The 16,901-nt window shown below is 36.4% G+C and overlaps 1 protein-coding gene across 2 annotated transcripts in view; it reads left to right on the forward strand.

The window, feature by feature from the left end:
* The first annotated feature begins 2,677 nt into the window (after positions 1 to 2,677).
* The window catches only part of LOC139131901 (FERM and PDZ domain-containing protein 4-like), an 88,947-nt gene continuing 74,723 nt past the window's right edge, over positions 2,678 to 16,901 (forward strand). The window contains exons 1-2 of one of the 2 annotated variants that reach the window (XM_070698211.1): positions 2,678 to 2,787; positions 3,305 to 3,717. The gene's annotated coding sequence lies outside the window, so the exon portion shown is untranslated. The remainder of the gene's footprint in view (positions 2,788 to 3,304; positions 3,718 to 16,901) is intronic. The other variant, XM_070698212.1, reaches the window with a different exon arrangement.

A 16,901-nucleotide genomic window follows, 5' to 3' on the forward strand; every position in this document is an offset into this window, starting at 1 on the left:
TCATCTGGTGGATGGGGGTCACCGATGAGTGTACAAGGGGGCTCGTCTATCGCTAAAGTATCAATGACGATGTCGGATTCTGAGCTTTGATCCTCTGGCAATTTATCAAACAGTGCTTCGTAGCATCCATTAGGAGCGACAGTTCGTAACCATTGAAAAGTCTACGTCTTTTTTCATCGTTGTTCTCTCGGTGCTTTTCCTTGACCGGATCGAAGAGTTTCCTCGTGACATCGACGAGGGTCTGACTGCATCTATATTTCAAAGAAAAACGACAATTTTAAGCAATGCAGGGAATTTTACAGTCATGACTCGCTATAATGTACAGGTATCAAGAAAGATAAAAATAGTCACTTGACTTTAATCATATCGTGAATTTTTCTCTGACAGTTAATCAATTGATCATACATCAGACTGTGACTGTGAGACAGTCATGTGCGGATGCTCCACACCTCCGCAAGGTGGTTGGCGGTATTGACACGACTGTGTCTCGCAGTCTAATCAAGTATCTCAGTAGAACCATAGACAGTAGAGGGGGACCCTCTACTATATGGTAGATCTTACAATACAGGAAATTACCTTGTTAAATTTAGCAGCCTTGAAGTTCATATCCCGAACTCGCATTGGCTTGATCTTGTCTTCCCTTTGGGTGGTATGTTCCACTGGCATAGTTTTGATGTGCAGGCGAAGTTGGTTTGACCAGTTCTCACTGCAGCTTCTATACGAAAGAACATAGCTGTGACGTGTATGCACGAGCAACCAAGTCTGGAAAACAAACATAGTGTTTTTTTATTCACACTATATATTAAAGCTATCCCAATTAAACCATGAAGAGTAGACTCTGCAGAAAAATAAGTGAAGGTCAATATCTATGTCTTTATTTTAAATAAAATGATTTTCAATTTCGTATGTCTAATTAGGCCCGAGCCTGTCCACTCAACGTTTTTTCATTAGTTATCAATTTATGCATTATATTATTAGGTCGTGCCAAAATTTAAGTTACAAATTAACTACTACTACAACTTAATATTAAATTGTAATGACAAAAGGAATGGATTCATGAGATAAATAATAGAGGAGAACAAGAACACACACACACACACACACACATACATACATACATACATATATATATATATATATATATATATATATATATATATATATATATATATATATATATATATATATATATATATATATATATATATACCCTATATATATAATAAATAAACAGATTACTTCAAGTACACAAGTACAAAGTAATGAAATCTATTACTTAAGTTTGCATCTAGCAATCCTCTATCTGAGGATTGCAAGGTGCATGAAACTTAAGTAATAGATTTCATTACTTTGTACTTGTGTACTTGAAGTAATCTGTTTATTTATTATATATAGGGTGTTATATATATATATATATATATATATATATATATATATATATATATATATATATATATATATATATATATATATATATATATATTATATATTAATATATATATGTATGTATATAATTGCTGGTATGACATATTTTAGCGTAGCTTACCCTGCGGTACAGGAGCAGTATGCACTTTTAATGTCACCAGAGTCCTTGTGGGCGCATATCCAGACAGTATGAAGCGTATCGTTGATCTTCATCGTGTGGCAACATTTTGCTTTCATGAAACAGTATTCTGAGTCTTCAGAAATGTTATTTAAATAAATTTCTTTTAGCCAACCTCCTTCATACAGTCGATAAGCCTTGCCCTCTTTATACTCATTTAAAAGGCGCTTTTGCAAAGTGACATCGTTGCCTGGATGATCAGCCATTATATACATGGTGATATCACTGAGGAAAATAGGAGGCCACATTTCCATGCCAGCAGCTTCTCCAATCCAACCATCACACAGTGTCAAAGGATCAGGCAAGACGCCTCTTGATTCAGGAAGAGTTAAGAGTGACTGCACATACTTGTCATTTTCTGATGCCAGTTCAGAGGCTGTCGGAGCAATAGGAAGTTTTTGTTCAATAGCAGAAAAGACACGGGCAACCAATTCAACCTTCCGTCCGGCTATTTTCAGGTTTCGTTTTCTGAGGAAGTCCTTCAATGCGTCAACACGCCACATGCTGATGGTTTCATAAGTTATTTCATCCATTATTCCTGAGAGAGAGAGAGAGAGAGAGAGAGAGAGAGCGTTTTAATGTCAGTTTGTCATTTGCCATAGCAGATAACGCCGGCCGTACTTAGTTTCAGCTAAATATTGTAAAAAAAATTAGGTAAAACGGTGTATATAGGCCTCCTGTATAACAAAATAAACGTTAAAATGCCCGTTTGGTAATACGTAACTATAGGGCCACCAATAAATTGGTGCCGCGGAGACTACAAATATTCCCGCCACGGCGATCGGCAGCTTGGATCGGAGATTTTTTTGTTATTTTAAGCTGAAAATTATCGCTTTGTAAGTTATGAGTGAACTGCACTGTCGAGAATAAGTGCTACAAAGTTAAATGGTGAAGGAAATCTGGAAAATAATCGATAACTTACCTGGCGAAGCGGAGCCGACTGAACTTCCGTATTATTGTTTACGTTCTATTGTGTGAACAGCTATGGTTACGCAACTGGGTTTATGCCCACTTGACCTTTGGCCCAGCCCACAATGCATCGCGCACAGTGGGGTCACCTGACATTCGAAACTCTAGTATTGGGAAACATAGGACTTCGTTTACAGTGGAACCGGGAGATGCGTTTCCCGCAGTTTTGACAGCTGCTGACAGGTCTGATAACTCTGAAGTGAAGTGTTTAATAGGTAAGGCTATCGATAAGTCAACTGAAGCGCTAGAGGTACTTTGAAAACCGCAAAATCTGCGTGATAAATCTGTATTTTGTTTCGCTGTATGCGGTGCGAGGAGTTCTATGGCTTCAGAAGCCACATTCGCATTCTGTCATAGTTTCCTCGGTATTGTGCCAAGCCCCCTTGCCGATTATGCTGTTTATCGCGCACTTTTCAACGCTTTTGGTATTTTCACAAGCTGCGGACATCATTAAAGCGCAAATACATGACGTAGCGATTGTCATTGGAATGCAAGTATGACGGTTAAACATTATTTTCCAGGGCCGATACAAGAATATTACAAGCCCGGTAAAGTTTCTCATTGAAAGACGAACCTTGCTTTATTCATGCAACATTTTCGTCATAACAGACGAGGCAAGGTGTCGAATTAATTTCTTTTGACGTCCACATACAATCGAGAAGCTTGCTCCACGTTTCACAAGTGCTTGCAATTACAATCAACACCAACGCTTTTTCTTTCTCTCCCGTACAGGCTTTCTCGGCTTTTCTATACTAATCCCGAGGCATAGGCACTGGCAGCGGTTGATCGTGCATGGGAGAATACTTTCCATTTTTTCGCACGTACACCGAAACAGCAACCTGTTAGCATCTGACTCTTTTCTTCACCCGCAGCTGCTGCCCCGTGTGATCTAATTGGTAGAAATCCGACCCGATGCAGATATGATATTTTTCTGAGCTCTACATTCGTCCTGTTCTTTTGGAAATGTAACGTCGACGTGTCCAGTGTTCAGGCTGTGTTACAAGTACACCGCGGGCACATCTCCACGGAATATTCCCAGAGATTCCCATGGAGGGGAAGCAAAACGTTCTAGCGGAAATCAACAGATCTCTGGAGTCGGGATGGCAAGCCAAATTAACAACAGAGGGCCGACTGTACTATTTAAAGTGAGTAAATGGCGTTTGTGAACGATAGCTAAGAATCGGTTTCCATGGAAACCGACGCAAAGAGGGTTGTTGTATGGTTGCTATGCCTGTGTGAGTCTCACATTCAAATGTGTTTTTTTTAACATTCCCAATACCAGGAAAGCACTGACATTTATATCAAAGCAAAGTGAAAGGGTGTGTGTGGAAATCAACCCTGAATCATTCCCATCAAATGATTCATATTCCAATTTCAGATATATGCTAGCACAACTCCATTTCCATTCAATATAAATATACTGGTGTTGATTTTGCCAATGTTGTCATAAATGGGTGGCCACTGAAGGAGGAGGAGTTTGCAGGTGTAATTTTCCCACTGGTTGAAATAATTTTGAGAGAAAATGACTGGCCAAATTTAGTGCATAGCTAGTCAATTCATCAGTCATCCAGCTATTAACACCGTGCACAATTACTATGGATATATGAAATCACCTAAAATTGTTTTATCAGGGAATATCATAGGGCTTCATGTGATGATGGTTTCATTATCCATCATTCTTTCAGTATTGATAATGATTGTTCAGTTTTGGAAATCCTCCCAAAATTTTAAATCAGTCGAAATGATTGAATTTGTACCATATTTCACCAAACCGTGACAAAATCAGTCATTAATGACAGACATTGGGTACTATGATTGGCCCTCAATAACATGTATTCATATCCCATCAATGTGAAAAATACCAAGGAAATGAAAGACTTCTAAGCAACAATGGTTACTATCTCATAATTTGTATTCATTTTGATCACAATGCCAAACCCTGTGATTAGCATGTTTTGCAATATATCTTGGCTTTGTTTCATTTGATGACTTTAATGACGCTTGCACTGTTGAAGGCTGCTGTGGAAGTGCTTTCAATCAGTAACCGTGGCTACCAGACAAGCTAATGTATCTCTGTCATTAAGAGCTAGAGCCTATGCATTTTTTATTTTATTCCGGACAAAGTATTTCACGAGGTTGAGGAAGAACGTTCAAGCATTTTCCAGGAAGAACATTTTGAAAGTAAATGTCAGTTTAATAATAATTCTACACCGTAGCTTTCTGACACCTGCTGTGCAAACTTCAAACACTCTGAAAACCTTCCAGCTAACCAAGCAATCCATGATTTGGCCAGACAGTGTTGCTGTCTGATGCAGTTATTGAATATTAATACTGTTATCATGATTGAGCTAAACTGTCAATACTTGATAAATATGTTTCATAGGAAATCTTCCCAGTATTGTTGTGCCTTTTTAACTCCATCAAATATTTCTAACTAACATCCCCATACTTCTGATAATACTATAAATATCAAAGAAAGATTTCTTTCAATAAAAACATAAACCATACATTAGTTACAACTTGATAATGTTAATTTGCTTCCCTTTGAAATCTAATACTAAACCGTTTCATGCAGAATCATAAATCTTTCTCTGATAACTCAAAAAGGATACAGCAATGCTTAAAATTTGGAGTGTCATGCAGTACTTCAAATCAAGTTCTGGAAACAATTTTTAACATCAAAATAACAGTATTTTAATAACAATATTTAAAAAGCCAATTCACAAGATTTTCTTAAAGCTGAGCTTTGAATCATAAAGGTGCTATCTCCCAGAAACTGTCACTTGGTCTATGTTCTTGAGACTATCATTAAACACAGGGTGGAATATAGTATAGTTTGTACTTCAGAGATTGTACTTTACATTTGAAATAATTTTGAAATGTTGCACAGCGTCTTTACTGAGATGCTGTATTCTAATTCACTTACTTTTTTGTATGGATGTCTTGAGTAAAACTGCATAATGCATTGAAAAATCTGCCAAGCATTGGAATTATCATAACATGCAAGTTTTACTGTCCTCTCATACATGGTCTCTTTAATTGTAATTTACATCTTAATTGCCCAGCAATGCAAGTAGAAACATGCTCTTGGAATTTAGCTTTATACTGCTTACTTCAACCACCCTACACATCCACACATACCCTGGACACTATCCATTAGACTAATAAAACATGTTAGTGGGGGTATGCACATCGTTGAATTCATAAAAAAGCTAGCTACAAACACAATGCAATCAACAACATTGAGACGACATGAACAAAAAACAGAAGATCCAATTTCGCATGACCTTTATAATCTCATTGAAATTTTTGGTTCATTAAATTTGCATAAGTCTGGGATGGAATAATCCATTTATTACTGCATTGCTAAAAGTCTATGCTAAAAAGAATTACACAACTACAATGTATGGCCTTCATGTGTATTTGAAATAATGCCCTGCTGGTAGCAATTAGCTCCCAATGTAGAGTACCAGTAAAAATACTTACACATGTTAAACCCGTATGCAAAGAAGAAGCCTAGTGTACACCAACTTTCTAATTAGAGGTGTATTTAATTTGTATAAACTAGATAGATGGTTTGATCAATGCGCATGACAGATGAATGGACAAAGATGAAAGTAAAACATCGATGATGAAGTTAGTCAAATCGAGACATATCTGTTGATTGATTGATGGATGGATGGATTGGTAGCTAACATTAGCTTTCTGGTTCACTGAACACTGTACAAAACGGATTTTAACCATCAAACTAGAACAACTTTAACAAAAAACGGTTCAGCATAGCATGAATGCAAACTAAAAATAACACTCAGACATTAATATTGCATTTTACAACCTTTTGTTTTTGCTATTGTTCGATGTAGCTAATTATTGAAGAAAATCTGCATTAAAGTTTATTGATTGCTTTATTTGTTTCACACTTTAAAATTGTCATCAATGGTACAGAGTCATCATAGAATAGATATTAACAGCGCGTGTTTGCAGATATTAACAGATTAGCATTCATAGTAGGTAACTCAATATGGCAATTGCATGCAATTTTACTAATTCCAATATTTTGTGAAATTACTTTGCTCTTCCCATATTCCCAAGTTATTACTTTCGTACAATGTTTACATTAATTTGTACATTTTATTTGCACTTCGTTAATTGTTCATGACAACCCCACCAAAACAAGTAAATAACAATAAACAAATGAAAACATGACGTTTAAGTGTCAGGTGTCAGTAATTGGCTCAAGAAAATGTTTAGGTATGGATTTTTGAAATTTTGTTCATCAATTTGTTATGTGCAGGTGTATGGACAGAGGCATGGTAACAGCATTAAACTTTAATGTATTCAGCTTGAAAAGCCACTTAAATTGAATCAGTGGCTCAAAGCGTATACGTCCCCATTTGAAAGAAACAGCAAATCACAGCTATAAAGTGTATCCATATTTATAAACAGACTGCAATAATTTCCTTTTATTGATGAGTAATGGGTAAAAAAATGCTTCAAAAGTATGACTTACATGTAAGTTTTGTGACTGTGACAATGCAGGTAAGCTGTTTGTTTGATAGTCTATGTAAATAAAGAGCTGGTGTAATCTGGAATTTGCATTTTATCATTTTGATTTCTATGATGTCCTTAAGTACACCCAGACTAGAAACTTCCTCCCACGCTCTTTCCTGCGGTGTAAATTATTCAAGAACACCTGTCATCCTTACCTGTAGGAATAAATTAGAGGCCTTGAAAAGAAACACGAACTTCCATCCAAGATTTTACTTAAATTTCAAATTTTTGACAGATTTTCATTTGATAATAGGTGGCGTACTTGAGTGATCCACATTCAGAATATTTTCATAATATCAACAGAACCAAATGCCATTTTTCACTGCAAATTGTTGATTTTTATGACCAGCTAGGACAAGAATACATGTAAAAAATACAAGCAGTGTACTCAACTGAAAGTTTGCCAGAAATTTGAAAATCAAGTAGCCTAGAAGAAATCAGGCCGCGGTAAAAACCCATTGCCATGATAAGATCATAGCATACAAATGTATGATACTAGGACATCAAATACTGATGCAATATAATTTACAGGCACAGTGTAATCAAAGACTAGATATTCTCATTTGCATTTAGTCTAAAAATAATATCTTCTTCAAAGTAGTCTAGTTTACCACACGTCTCTCATCATCACTGAAGTTTATGTGAAATCATCTTGGAGTATGAAACAACATGCATGCAAATGCATGGTATCTAGTATATATGTCATGATATTGAGTGTTCTTGTCTGTGCCACAAATATGCAGACATTGTACTCACTTCAAAAGTATTTGTTTAATCTGTGTGCATACTTCCCCTAATAATTAGAAACACTTCAAACTTTTTTTACATTTGCAAATTTGTATACAACCAATCACTGCTACAGCTCCTAAAAATAATCTGTAATTTATTTTCTTGAATACAAAGCATCACTGGTATTTAAAAGTCCCTGTCAGGGATTATATCACCAACAGACCAACTTAGACAGATCATTGACATATGTCTAGTCTAATTGTTCACTTATCTATATTTATTCCAAGGCTTGCCATCCACTTGTTTAACATATAGGTACATGCAAATTTCCACTTTGTCGACCATTCACTGATGAAAAGGATCACATGAAGGTAATATGCATTCTTTGTAAGGCTATATAACAGGAGGCTATATCAACAGGTACCATGCAAATCCTGAAAATATTAGTTTCATCTGAACATAAACAACAGTAAAGGCAAGACTGACAGCCACTCTCTCTAATCAATTTGACTTTATAACTTTCTTTAAAATATGTTTGAGCTTTTCACCGCCAGATTTTCCTACAGGCAAATTGGTTTCAATACCAGTAGTCAGACCTCCCACAGTCTTTCCTAGATGTCAGGACTTGGACCTGCCGAACAGGAAAATAACTTTCTCTCACACAACCCCAGCTTGCTGCACACTGTGGATGGCAGCCTGGCTCAGGGAGCTGGTGTAACTGGCAAGGTCACTGTCTATGCCAGCCAGCTGAACCAAGTTGAACCATCCAGAGTGCGTGTAGCCAGCAAGGGTCTGTGAGAGACTCCAGAAAATACAGCAATCAGTCTCTGATTTGATGTATGTTGATTTACAGTTTGATAGTTAGAAGAATTTATCTTCTCATATATATTCACTAAATTTGCGAGCTGAGGCAAAAGCTGTGTGTGCAATACTCTTTAATAGTTACTTTGGGTCGTAACAGCATGCAACCCATGAAGTACAAAGGAATCTGTTTCTAGAAAGATTGCATTGCTACTATCATAGGGGTGAGGTAAGCAGTGCCATGGCTATGCAAAGAGTATAAATTCAGTTAATCCTCTCAACTTCATGAATCAACAGTGAAATTCTGTAATCTTAAAGTTTTACCATCTGAATGAAAGGAATTGATGCTTGAAAGCATTTTGGACTTTTACGATCCACAAACTCAAGTTTATTATCATGATCAAACTGCAGGCTCTCGGCTGTTGCTCCCATACCATCACCATATGGCGCGTCGTGGATCCTGTATATATAAAAGTAACAAAATGATCAAATCCTGCCCCGTCACACAGTAGCCTAGCTTTAGTGTGGATCATTATGTACGGCAATCAAAATATAAACGTTAATACCAAATCATTATCAAATTGGTAATGAATACTTTGAATAGCAATAACACTGCAGTGTTAGAACTATCAAATAAATACTGTGTTTGCTATGTAACAAGTTTATCTCATAGTATGTGAAGGAAGCCATTGTGTGTATACACATACGCAGTAGCAGTCCTTTGTTGCCATACAATCAGCTGATATTAGGCTCAAAATATCAATGACCTGCATACTACAGTTTAACCTATAAAAGTCCACAGTGGCAAGTTAGATAATTTATGCTCATGTAAATTTCATCCTATGCTACCGAGCAACAGAGCCAGCCTCGTACTGGGTAAATTTATCTAATGACATGTGATAAACCACGTCAGTGGTTATTGACATGGAAGATATCAGGCGGAGTCAGACCAGACTTTTTGACCATCTGCCAAAATCCCAATGTAGGATATATGATATAATGGCCTGCACAAAACAGACCACAACTTGTCAAAGCATATATAAAGAAATTGTAAACTAGTGGAAAACAGTTTTTGCTGTGTAAAAGTGATTATCGTAATATTGTAACTGATTCTTTCAAAAAATCTGCAAGGTAACAGTTATCTTCATGAATAATGAACAAAATGCATTTACTGTAAAACCCACTGAACAACCTATGTTTTGTTTAGAGGCTGAGGCAGCGTCGATGAACACAAGTCAAAAGTTTCACAAAGGAATGTACATCAATGCAAGATTGCTATGATTGACAACTCAAGGCTCATAAAAACTGCATATCATCAGCATGCATGTCAGGTAGTGCCCACATGGGAGCCCAGATTTCTCGTATGAGATAGTATACTTTCAGCTGTTATAATAGCGATATAATATACCGGTTATGCTTCACCCCCCCCCCCCCCCCCAAATGATGCAGGTATGTTTTGTAGATATCCATGGAGATGTCACGGCTGAATCAAAAACATCAACTTAATTACTTGAGGTGATCAGTTAATTGACAGCCCAGTGTGACAAGGGATTACAACTAATTAGCACATCATTGCAATTAGAATAGAAACAAATGTGGCAGTGTTGCAACAATTTGAACTTGAAAGATAGGGATGCAGAATCAGAATACAAAGGCTACTAAACAAACTTTACTTAACTGTTTTACCCCCTTTCACCAATCAGAGCAAGGATTGAATTTTAAATTTCCATGACCAAAAAGTGTTGCTGTGATACTGTAACTGTTAGGAACAGAAGGATCAATGTTGACATGGATTTCATATCATATTGAGATGCATGCATGGTTAGCCTAGCTGATCCACCAAAGAAGTAGCCGACAGCTTGAATATGAGTTTGAGTTAGTAATTAATGAAAGATAAAGTGGACATATAACAATTGTTTACAGCCACACTACCTTTGAAACAGCTTATAATTCAGATCAGTATTAATTATTACTTCAACTTTGACCATTCAGACTTATGAGATTGTATAGTGTTTTGAAATGGTTTTTCCACACACAGACAATCCTTGGCACTAGGTTATCCCATAGTACAACAAACACCATCAGGGTGCTTGTGCATTTGAAACGAATATTTTAAGAATCAATAACAGCTCAACTCAAGAGTCTGTGAACTCATTGACTTCCAAACATCTTGTCATCATTCAAGTTCATAGATAGAATGAATGTACAACATATGTGCCATATTGCAGTGATACATTAAAATGTTTTCTTTCTAAAACGTACGGCATATACCAGACAAACATAATATGATGAAATTTTGCCATTTGAGCTCTCAACTAAAAGCAAAAGTCTAACGAATATTCATAAGGTTTACTCTGTTTTTGCCTGAAAGATATTTTTCTTTTCATAATAGCCTTGATACTGTATTTGTATCAACATTTTATTATGGGTCAATGATAAATTTGCTGATGGCAGTGCAACTGTTTTTTTCAAAAAGGTAAAGGTTTAGATATTTGGTCAAAAAAACACAAATGAAAGCTAGTTTGAGGTCATTTGAATTACTGGCAATGATGTGTTATTGTTCAACTGAAAGTAAATATTGTTTATTACATACCTGTTTTATGACATTGCTCTGAGGGATATCTTATTGATCAAGTGTTAACCTGAACACAGGGACAGAGAAGTGTTCTCATGTAAAATAAGCAAAGTGCAAAATACAGCAATTGAAGTATCCATGCCTGGATTGAAGAATATATACCGATATATTTTTCCAGAGGGGGAGCAACTTGATGACCGGTTCATGACGTTTGAATTTTTTATCAGAAGCAAACAGCATGTCATTGACCCTGTATTAGGCTCTGTCTCATGATGTACTGAGCCCTTGAGCAACACTTTAATAGAACCTTGAGTCGAAAATAAACATCTGTATGATTTTCAATAATTACTTCGGGTTCACAGAAAATGGTGCATTTGGATTTTAAATGATCACTCAAAATGGGTTGAAACAAATACAGCAATAATACCTGTACCTTGTTGTATGTGTAGTTAGTCCCCACGGACACCGTCCAGGGGGACTTATAGGTTTGGTCATGTCCGTGCGTGTGTGCGTCCGTGCGTGTGTGCGTCCGTGCGTCCGTCCGTCCGTTCACGCAGATATCTCAGAGATGCAAGAAGCGATTTCATTCAAACTTGGTACAAGGATTACTTCATATGTCATACAGATGCACATCAATGTGTTTTGTGATACGATCCAATATGGCCGCCAGGCGGCCATTTTATTACGATTTTTTCATGTACAGAGCCATAACTCAGACATGTTTCAACCGATTTTATTCAAAGTTGGTACAAGGACATTGACCAATGTCATAGATATGCACGTCATTTTGTTTTGTGATACGATCCAATATGGCCGCCAGGCGGCCATTTTATTACGATTTTTTCATGTACAGAGCCATAACTCAGACATGTTTCAACCGATTTTATTCAAAGTTGGTACAAGGACATTGACCAATGTCATAGATATGCACATTAATTTGTTTTGTGATACGATCCAATATGGCCGCCAGGCGGCCATTTTATTACGATTTTTTCATGTACAGAGCCATAACTCAGACATGTTGCAACCGATTTTATCAAGCGTTGGTACAAGGACATTGACCAATGTCATAGATATGCATGTTGATTTGTTTTGTGATACGATCCAATATGGCCGCCAGGCGGCCATTTTATTACGATTTTTTCATGTACAGAGCCATAACTCAGACATGTTTCAACCGATTTTATTCAAAGTTGGTACAAGGACATTGACCAATGTCATAGATATGCATGTCAATTTGTTTTGTGATACGATCCAATATGGCTGCTGTGTGGCCATTTTGTTACGATTTTTTCATATGCAGAGGCATAACTCAGGCATATCTCAACCGATTTTATTCAAAGTTGGTACAAGGACATTGACCTATGTCTTACATATGTACGTCGATTTGTTATGTGATACGATCCAATATGGCCGCTAGATTCATGTACAGAGCAATAACTCAGACATGTTTCAACGGATTTTATTCAAAGTTGGTACAAGGAGATTGACTAATGTCATAAATATGCATGTCAATGTGTTATGTGATACGATCCAATATGGCTGCCTTGCGGCCATTTGTTACGATTTTTTCATGTCAAGGGCCATAATACTCTAAGGCATATCTTAACCGATTTTATTCAAAGTTGGTACAAGGACATTAACCTATGTCATACATATGTATGTCAATTTGTTTCTTGATATGATCCAATATGGCTGCATGGCAGCCATTTTGTTACAATTTTTTTCGTGTCCTTGGCCAAAATTTGGGCATGTCTCAACTAATTTTATTCACCGATTTTATTCAAACTTAGTACAAGGACATTGACCTATGTCATACATATGCACATTGATTTGTTTTATGATACAATCCAATATGGCCGCCGTGTGGCCATTTTTTTTCCGATTTTTTCATGTACGGAACCATAACTCAGACATGTATCAAGCAAATTTATTCAAAGTTGGTACAAGGACATTGACTTATTTATACATATGTATGTCGATTGGTTTCACGAGATGGTCCTATATGGCCACATGGTAGCAATTTTGTTATGGTGTTTCATGTCGAGAGCCATAACTCTGGCAAGTCTCAACTGATCTTATTCAAAGTTGGTACATGTACATTGACTTACGTCATACATATACATGTTGATTTTTTAAACAGTAAGATCAAATATCGCTGCATGGCGGTGATTTTGTTACAATTTTCAGATGTACAGAGCCATAATTCAGACATTTTTCCACCAGTATCATTCAAAGTTGGTACAAGGACATTGACCTATTTCATACCATATGCTCGTCAATTTGTTTCACGTCATGTAGCAGCAACATGTCAATTATTGAAGTTTCGTAAGTAGGCTGATATGTCAAGAAATACGTACTGCATCAAATTCATGAAACTTTATACAGATGTTAACTGATGTAAGGTCACATTGCTTTAACATTGAAAAGACATTTATCAGTGTCATTTTAATTAATTTGTAATTGCATAAGTAATGAACTTTCCTAATTAGGATGATATAGCCACAAATTAATACAGCGTCAAATGTGATGAAACTTGATACAGATGTTGATCTCATAGTGTTGTAAATACTGCATCAAACTTTATGAAATATGGTACCAGTGATAATCTGTCAAGTGTTAGAATTGTATGCAAAATGTTTTGCAACATCCTGTTGATTAATTCCTAGTTGACTCATTTTATGAACTTTAGGATGGTGGCCTACATTGGTTTTATGTTTTCATCACCATGGAACTCATTCTTGGCCATTGAGCGCCATCTGTATCAAAGTATTTTTATCACAGACCTAATTAATGAAGAGGACTCTATCCTCTTAGGACATGTAATCAAAGTACCCATTAACAAGTGGGGACTGTGTCATCAACGATGACTTGTTGCTATATTATTAGTTTTTAAAAAGTGAAACTTACTCCATCATAAACCTAATTGTGAGGTTGTCTTTGCTCAACACAGATTGGCTAGTTTCAGTCATTAATACATAGCAGAGACGTACACCAGTATACTGTAAAAATTTCTAAAGCAGATTTCGGGTCATGTTCAGGTATTAGCAGTATGTCAGTCAGGAGATGAATTTTCTAGTTGTCCACTTCTCCTGACCCATACATATTTCATATTATTTCATTTTTCAAGCTTCTCACAAAATACACGTTCTTCACTGTGATTCAGGGAACTATGACAAATAAATAACCACGCGAATTTCTTTGCATTGCCAACTTCGTAGAGCTTCCAAGAAATTTCATCATGTTAATAGAAGGGTAGAATGCTGATTCTCATAGCAATGTTTTCTAGAAAATAGAAAAAGTTCACTTCTATTAGAAATGAAACCCCACTTAGGTAGCATTGATGAAGCCAAGTTGAACACCAATAAGTACTTGGTGTTGATCATGGACTTTGACATTTGAATGTCAGTGACCTGGAATTACTTGTTGAAGAAAATGATGGCTTGGATTTTTTTGCCCATGACCTCTATATGGGTCAATGTCATTTATTGAGCATGTTAGTTTTGTGTCTGAATAACCTTTCTGATGCCCTTTTTTATCATGGAGAAGCTTTGATATTTCTTGCTTCATTTGGAAACGCCACCATTTGTGAATTGCCATACAATGTGTTCAGAACTTTCTCTCAGGAGAAGCTCTTTTGGGATTTATATAAATGAGTTTTTAGGCTCTAGTTTATTATCATCAGATTTTAAACCCTGGGAGGAACTGTACTCATTGCCTCAGTGTTAATATGACATTTGCATGAAATACAATATTCCCTAAGCCGTCAATATTTTATAGGATATTGTAGTTACAAGGAGACCTTTGAGAGTAAAACCTGTGAGTTATCACATGAAAAAGCTTGATATATTTGCTGATATTAGCTCGGATTCATAAACATCATAGTTTATATTTGATTATGTATGGAGCTTCTCACCTGTAACATTATTCCAGGGATCATGATAACTTCATGTTTTGCTTCCCAGGGTATTTATTTTATCAGAGATTACACCTTGTTGGCATTTAAGGATACCGAAGGATCCATTTCTCATGTAAATACAAAGTCTGGAATAAAATATGAAGGTTTAGGATTTTCTTTCTTGCATTCATCATGATTTGGACTCAGCTGCCACAGCAATGACTAGGGCAATACTAGTCTGGCAGAGACCCTGCGATTCACGTTCTTCCCTGTTGGAACACGCGCGCACCCTTCAGAGACACGACGCGAATCCCAGGGTCTGGACGTTCTTGCAAGCGACCGGTCGGATTTCTGCCTGATCCGGGTACTTTATAGAACTCCACACATCCGTCAATCAGAAATAAATGACAAGTACCATAGCCAATAAGATTAAAAATGAAAAATAAAAACATACCGCGTATATAAGTCTACCAGCTACTAGTAAAAATTTTCTCCGCCCAGTTAGATAGGTGTTTCTTTTGACGACACTACCCTTATGAATGTTCATATACTTGCAAAAACCGACAGTCGCTGTGTCTGGCAGCGCGTGCTCACAGCTACATAGGGTAGCCTTCGATGCAGGGCCATCGGGCAGTCGTGGTTGCGCACAAAACAGGCACAGCGACTGTGGAGAGTCTAGGGCAATACCAGTGTTCTACTGCTACCATGAGTATATGTTGAATATGAGCTTCCAGGCAGTTTGTAAGTAATATTAAAAGTACCACAAATACAGAATGACTAAAATTTAGAAAAACATCCAGCCCTGGGCAGATGCCTGAGCTGCATATTTTTTGATGATACAGAGATGTAAGATACTGTCAGTGTATTCTATAATATTATATTTTAAAATGCTGAGACAGTTACTTCATTTCATTGCATATATTTGATTTTCTTAAACCTTCCCCCCTCCTCCACCCAAAATAAAGCTCCTTAGTTTGGTGTTATTTCTCAAAGAGACTCCTCAAGCTAGCAGGTTTACCTCTTTAAATGTCTACTCTTGCTTTATATGGTAAAGCAACATTTTGGTCATTTAAGAGTCAAGTTTCACAGCTAATTTTATATTCACCTTGAATTTCACTAGTTGAGAGAGTTGAATATTGATAGTTATGTAAATGACAGTAGAGTTGAGTCAAATTTTATACCAATATTTTAAATTCAATGTAACTTCCCTTGTGTATGTCAAATTAATGATGGAAAATTAATTTTTTTATTATCATGAAATAAAATGAAAGTGTAACAGTTTCTACAGGTTTCACAAAATAACTCCATACAAACTGCAGGACAGCCAACAATTAATTGAAAGACTTTGAGAACCAGACTCTGTGGTAAATTCTGCCTCCAACAAACCCCATCAAAAAGACTCGGCAAAATTATAGCTGCTTCACAAAATGATGGCCACATAGGAAGTTTTATGCATATAGAGGAAAGTGCCAGTGCAAACATTAGAAATCATGCCTATTTTTTTCAATCAAGTAAATTAAAGTTTTGGAGGAGTAAAAATTGTGAAACAGTCCAAGAAAAAAAACAAATAAAATGTATTCACTAATTTGCCTATGCCTGTAGATACACAATTTGCTTGTCAATGCATTACTTTCATGGTGATTGAAATATCTGACATGGTAAAATGATCGAGTCAAGCCAGTGCAATGGTATAAATAAAAATCTCTGATTTCAGTGCTAGAGTAAAGATACTGAAAGATTGAATATTTTGGATTACCGTGTTCTGATAACCAGTA

Source organism: Ptychodera flava, chromosome 4 (genome assembly GCF_041260155.1).
Source record: "Ptychodera flava strain L36383 chromosome 4, AS_Pfla_20210202, whole genome shotgun sequence".
Lineage (NCBI taxonomy): Eukaryota > Metazoa > Hemichordata > Enteropneusta > Ptychoderidae > Ptychodera > Ptychodera flava.